Genomic DNA, 6,984 nt, shown 5'->3' with positions numbered 1-6,984 from the left:
GTTCTTTTTGTCCTGTATTTGATTGCAAACATTATGAAATTTGTCATACAAAATTCTTTTCCATAGGAATCTTAGAGGTCATCCTAGTGTCACCAAGAGAGATAAAAGTTCTAACACCAGTCCTTTTGTATGCAACATAAAAGACCTAACAAACGAGATTCATAGTCTCTGTTATGTAAGTATTATTTTTTATATCAAGTTTCACATTACAGTATTTTAATTAGTAAGGAAGGGACCATGATGTAGCCAAGATTTTAAATGAAGTAAGTGAGACTGATAAGAAAATAGGTGGATAGCTTATAAGAAGGTAGATGATTATGAACTAGGATTCAAGATCAGGAAACAGTAGGAGCAGATTGGGAGTGTGAAATGTTCAAGGATGGGGTTAATTGTAGTAAAGGAAGTATGATAGTTTGGTCTGAACAGAAGGTATGGTGTTGTAGAGGTATGCTTGAAGAATAAGAAGGTAAAGAAGACTGGATTAAAGAAGTTACAATGGCTTGTTACAAATGTCGAGGTTTTGCTTCCGAGAAAGTTGTACATTTTCACTAAGACATGTTGAATAGTTTAGTGGGTGCGACACATGATTAAACTATTGTAATGCGGGCGAAAGGAAAATGAAATAAAAATGTTACATTTATTCAGTTCAATCTCAGAAGTTAAGCAAACTATAGAAAATAAAAAAAGTAAATACAGGTTGGTAAAGTATGAGACCTGGACTGAGGACCAGTTTGTGGGATAGAACTTAAGATATTGTGAGCACCCAACCTACTTCATACTCTCGTACCTATTTAGGAAGTTATTTATTTTAATTTTGGCCCTTTCGTGTGTGTGTGTGTGTGTGTGTGGGAAGACGGGATAAGATTGCAAAAATTGGAACTAAGGTTGAGCACTATAGTTAATCCTTCAGTATTCTTAATGGATAGTTTTTAATGTGTATTGATCATAGGTGGCTTGAGACTTTTGTGGAATTGAAAATATGAGGAACGGGGGCTAAAAGTGTATGTGGTATTGTTTAGTTCATTTGGAAAGCAAAGACCTTGAACTTTATAGATTTTCAGGCATTTAGGAGGCACCCCATAATTTGATCTTCAAAGTATGTTATTAATGCAGTTTTCTTGGTTAGATGGAAATGTTTGATTTGTGGATGCTTCATTTCAGGGAGACTGTTTGGATGAAATCCTGAAAGATGATGATTACCTAGAACTGTTTGCTGGGGCCTTTTGGTCATATAATGATAAATTGTACCAGTTCTTCAGCAACCAAAGCTTTGTGAATTCAGAGGCCTTGGTAAGGAATTAGAAAGTTTTTCTTTCCTGTCTCATTATTGTAAGCAAAAGCAATGTGAAGTCAAATATTTTAGGACTAATGGATGAAATTTAATGTAGCTGGGTACTGTAGTATTCAGTAACTTGAAGTATGTCATTAATGCATATCTGGCTGAAGTGAATAGCATTGGGTTTGAAATATTACTGAGTGTGGAGATATGCATAAAAATTGCAATAGGTAGTCTTGGCAAGCACCTCAGTTCTTATGCTCTGGTAATGGGGCTTGCTGGCCTGAAAATACAGACGCCAATGGAATCTTGAAAATCAGTTGCTCCCTTTGCTGCCACATTAACTCCTGTAATAAAACCTGCATTGAGGAGGAAATACAATGCTTCAGGTGATTTGTGCAGGAGACTGCGGATAATCTTCATATTAGCTGAGTCGGCACTGAAAGCTGATTCCAAGGAAGATTAAAATGTCAAGTTGGAGGAAAATAAAGATATAAGACAGTCTGTGATAAATGTGGTGAGTCTTGGGAATGAAATGGTATACAAACAGGCAAATGTACAATGAGTTTGGTTGACAGCTGAGACTTGCTGGACCTTGCAGCTATGGTGCATTATTTGCCTATCAAAGACTGACTTCTGCAATAAGTTACAGGTTTTCATATTAAACATATGAACGTTGCTCAGTATATGCAAGTAGAAACAGTATGTTCAAAGTATTGGATTAAGGATAGATATGGTATTATTTGAGTATTCAGTTATTTTAATTTAGGTTTTACACTATAAAAGTTATTCTAATATATGGAAAGGGGGTACTTTATTACTATTAATAATAATAATAATAAATAATAATAATAATTTTAATAATAAACCTTTAGTATGCTTATGTAGCATGCTATGTTCAGTAGATGATACTATCTTTTTCTGAAATGCAAATACTGTAACTGTTTTTGTTGATCATACAATTTTATAAATACTGTATATTGTTACAATATATTCTGATATTTCAGGCATCCACATACAAAATTAAGCAGTTTTTCAGTGAATTGTATGTGAAAGACAAATTGCACTCTTCATTTGAGGTATGTGTATTAACTTTTAGCTTTCTTTGTAATGTTTGTAAAATTTGCTTTCATTTTGTCAGAAAAATGCATCTGATTCAGTAGAAAATCATCTCTTTTTAATAGAATAAGCTGTATGATTACTTTATTAGTTTACACATTTTAATGCAAAAGTCTGTCAATGATAATTCATAAATTTATTGTAAGCTGATGATAGGAGAGGATGAGAGGGGAAAATAAAGTAGGGAATTTCAGCATTTTTTGTTAATCTCACAATAACTTTGTTGCAAGGTTGACCTTGAGAAAAACTTGGACCTGTCTAAAAGTGACCAAGCAGTCAGGTAATTAATCCCTCTCTCTGGGCAGTCCTTTCTCTTTGACCATACATACACCAAATAGTATGGTATATTCTGTACTTTATTTTTTTTTTTTTTACACACTTGACAACACCCACTAATATTTCTGTGCAGTAATAACTGATTCTGGGCCTGGTCAGATGTTAGGAAGTTGGATTTGTCATAATAATAATTAAGGTCATAAGGAAAAGGCTCACCAGCTTTCTAGGAGTATGTCTCTCTCTCTCTCTCTCTCTCTCTCTCTCTCTCTCTCTCTCTCTCTCTCTCTCTCTCTCTCTCTCTCTCTCTCTCTCTGTGAAAGTGTGCAATCATTTTCTTTGGTTTTATATTTCAATTTCTGTACACTTTTATGTCGTTGCAAAATTTTCCTTTGTTTAAATGATTTTTGTTTAATGTGTATATGTAGATGAAACTTAGTGAACTATTTGCAAGTCCTCTGGAGTTGATGTGGGTCCTCATTGATTGTGCAGTAATTTCTTTTGTTTTTTATCTTATTTTCTATTCTTTTGCTTAATTTCTTATATTAATTTTGTTCCCTTAAAGTGTAAGTAGGCAATTTCTATTCTTGTAATAGTTTTGTTTTTGTAAAATATAATTATGTGCAAATAAGCTATCCTCAGTAGGTAGTGGGACCCTTTTATGATTATGACTGATTCACTATTGTTTTGAGTGAATAGAAACATAACCGCATTAAACCCTTGTTATAATAGTGAGCCTAACATGCTGTTTTTTTTTTAGAAACATGACCCTGTCATATTTTGAGAGTTATTTATGATACATGGCCTCCTTCCAGCCCCATGAATACATGTGTACAGTTACTAAAATAGTGAGGTAATTTATTACTGTATAGCTGAGGGGTCCAGAGGTTTTGTTTTGTGGAATACCTTCCAGTTTCTGTTTTGTCTGATACATGAAAGACTAGTGATCCTGGGAACAATTTGACCATGATATTAGACATATATATACAGAATGATTAATGTTTTATTTACTTGAATATTTTTAGTTCTTATAATGTTTTCTTTTTGTTTTTTTAACGGAGCCCAGTCAGAAGCCATGGTGATGTGTGATTCAGTATGTATTATTTTTCTTTTTTCTTTTTAGCAGACCAGTGATAGAAGCCACAGTGATTAGTGATGGAACAACAAAGAACAGACGATAAATTTTTATTATGATGGCCTTTTTTTTTAACATGGAAGAATATTTTATAAAAGGAAAGTTTTTGTTTTTTTTTATTTAGTTTTTAGAATTAATTGCTGATATACACATGTGTAATGCATGTGTGTGTTTGCATACATATTGAAAGGGTCAAGAATTCTATTTTTCCCAAATGTCAGAGGCATGTTTAAACTTGTATTGTAGTAAGATGAATATTTATCAAGAGATCAGATTGATGTAATGGAGGTTTCAGTTAATTTGAGTATGGAAGTATATCATTTCTGTATACATTATGTTCATTTATCAGGTAAACAGTAAAATTTTTATTTATTTGGAACCTTATATTATTAAATATAGTTTTCATTAATGCCAGTTGTTTCAACCAGAGCCTTTGATTACTGGTACTTAATTGGTTCTTTAATGGTAGAATTATGCTGCAAATTATTATTATTATTATTATTATTATTATTATATTATTATAATATTATTATTATTATTATTATTATTATTATTATTATTATTATTATGTAGGTTAACCAAGCCAGTGATTACATATCTAGACTTTGAGCTTGTTGAAGGATTTGGTTTCAAATTAGAAATGAAAATTATAGTAAGAAGTTGAAGTAGTTGGATAACTTTAGAGGCAAAGTGAACAAAGGATGATGAAAACCTGTGACAGGTGTTACTCATATCTGTAGAAAAGTCGAGTCTTGTTTATGCAAGCAGCTTTGGCTCTAAGGCTGTTATTCAAAGATTATTTGTAAGAAATGAAAACAGAGTTAAGTTAATCCAAGGTGAATTTATTCATTATTGATGACTCAGGACTGGTTTCCCAGATTATCCATGAAACATAAAGAGTTCCAGTTTAGCACTTGAAAAACGGGAAGGAAGCATTCTAAATTTGGGAGCTGTATTTTATACTAGGACCAAGATGCACTCACCCAAGTTATGAAAAACTACTCATGATATTTGTATATAGCATCTAAAGACCAGAATGATTCTCACTGGCAGATTTACCCAGAATTTTAATATCTTATTACTAATTATACAAAATACTTCATTCGTTCATAAGCTCATTCGTTCATAAGCAAGTACAGGTATATATCTTACAAAAGCCTTCTGTCATCTGAGTTACCAACAGGACAATTAAAATTTTGGTCACCGGCTGATAATTGCCTACAATGACATTTCCCACTTGCAAAATACTTGACCTCTATAATGACAAAATAGTATTTTTCATGTTAATCACCTAGTTACCAGTATTGTCAAAAGTACTTAGTCATCCATATACTGTTAATCAGTATACAACCTTATTAGACCCTTTTCCAAATTGGGACAATTTTTTTGATAGCTGCTGTAATCTGTGGATTATGATCAACATTAAGATGCACAATTGATCAGTTTTGCTAACTCAAATTGCACATTAAGTAAAATGTGTGAAGAATTGAATGTGTGCTGACTGGGTGAAACATTTCATGCATTGTGAAGTGAGGCTTGATTTCCATTGCACTGTCTTGCATGGTCAGTCTGTATGTCAGCTTGTGATCCACAACTTTTAATTTGCATGTTGTGGATCAGTGTATGGTGATAAAAGCCACAGAATTCACATCTCTGCCCTTCTTGTTAGTCATTTGTTTTACTGTTTTTTACTATCATCATTTATGATTTGATGGGCAGATTTGCTTACAAAAATGGCAAGGAATCTTGAGATCCTGGGAGAGAGAAGTATAGCTATACTATACAAGATCATGCTTCTTAGTACGTAATATTTTGGAGAGGAAAAAAGTTTCAGGTCATGTCCCAGCATAAGTTTGAAAAAAGATATGAAGCCTCCTTTATTTGGATTGGCAGCAGCATTAATTAGGTGTTATCAACAGTGGCAGCAAACAGAAATAGCTGATGAGAAAGCTTGCACATATAAAAGGCCTAGGTGATTCAAGGCTTTTGAAGGTTGACTGTTACAGTTCAACATCAGCACAGATTTACTAATTACAGAGCTCATGGTGAAGTTTTGGGTGTTTCAGATAAGTTTTCGGCAAGTTTGGAAGAAGCATGATTCAGTAGCCTCAGTTGGGAAGGTTTATGACAGATCAGCCAGCTACATTTGAAATCTTATGCTCTAGCAGGCAGCAAGCAAAAACTAAATCGGCTGCAATGCATATTTACCAAAGATTGTTTGACATCCTGTCAAACAGTGTAACTGTAGCTGTCAACTTGCACAAATATTGCTTATGTTTTCATAAATTAATAATATCTTAGGTTTTAAGAATTGTTCTCCACCCACAAAACTATGTGATTACAAAGAAAAGTTCTTTGTTTTAAATCAAGTTTTCCTAAAACCAAGAAATTCTCAAGATCTAAGGTACCTTCAGACATGTAAATAGTTGACATACAGAAGTTATCAGTTGTTAATCTTTTGAACTACCACAAAACTTGGATTTGGAATAATGAAATATACCTGAAAGTTTTGATATTTCGTATTTGTTTAATAATGAAGTATGGGACCACATTTTTCTGTAATTATGAAGATAATACCAGTACATGAAATGTTGTTACGGTAAGCTGGTGTATGTGTGAATGGTATATTCATAGTATATATCCTGTGGAACACCATTTCATGAGAGAGCCTCATTTTTTAAGGTAGAATGCTGTCTTGGATGAGGTAAGCCACCCTCCAGGTCAAGTAGAATGCTACGTTGCAGGTGAGGTAAGGTTAAGATTGATCCCTTTCAATTGACATTGATCCTTTTAAACTATTTTGAAAATGTCTAAGTGCTGTCATATGCAAGGATGCATAGATTATGGGGGAAGGCTAAACATGCTTAATTAGATAGGATGCTACATCTCAGGTGATGCCAGGTTAGTTTAAGACAGATTCTTTTGAAGCAAAATGTAACGTTCATTCTGGGAAGCTATGGGGGGGGCGACTTTCTGAAGGTTTTAGGGAAGGGGTCAATGACATATCAGATTTGATGTTACTTCCCTGCTAACTTAGATTCTTTGTACATAGTTATCTTGAGCTAGGAAAAATAGCCCCCCACTTTTCTTCAACAGACAAAGCAGAAGTGAATTACTTGGATGATGTGTTTATGGCCTCACATGAGGTGAATTGGTACTGGCTTAAACCAAACAAAAGGCA

General features: G+C 33.5%; 1 protein-coding gene across 4 annotated transcripts in view; it reads left to right on the top strand.

The window, feature by feature from the left end:
• Positions 1–4,213, top strand: part of LOC136832061 (uncharacterized) — a 59,570-nt gene extending 55,357 nt beyond the window's left edge. For 2 of the 4 annotated variants that reach the window (XM_067092611.1, XM_067092613.1), the window contains exons 8-11: positions 67–175; positions 1,162–1,290; positions 2,284–2,355; positions 3,795–4,213. The gene's annotated coding sequence lies outside the window, so the exon portion shown is untranslated. Of the gene's footprint in view, positions 1–66; positions 176–1,161; positions 1,291–2,283; positions 2,356–3,791 lie in introns of all 4 variants that reach the window. The other 2 variants (XM_067092610.1, XM_067092612.1) reach the window with 1 other exon arrangement.
• The last annotated feature ends 2,771 nt before the right edge of the window (positions 4,214–6,984 follow it).

Source organism: Macrobrachium rosenbergii, chromosome 49, assembly GCF_040412425.1.
Source record: "Macrobrachium rosenbergii isolate ZJJX-2024 chromosome 49, ASM4041242v1, whole genome shotgun sequence".
NCBI lineage: Eukaryota > Metazoa > Arthropoda > Malacostraca > Decapoda > Palaemonidae > Macrobrachium > Macrobrachium rosenbergii.
The sequence above is the reverse complement of the archived record's forward strand: the minus strand, read 5'-3'. Positions and strand labels throughout refer to the sequence as shown.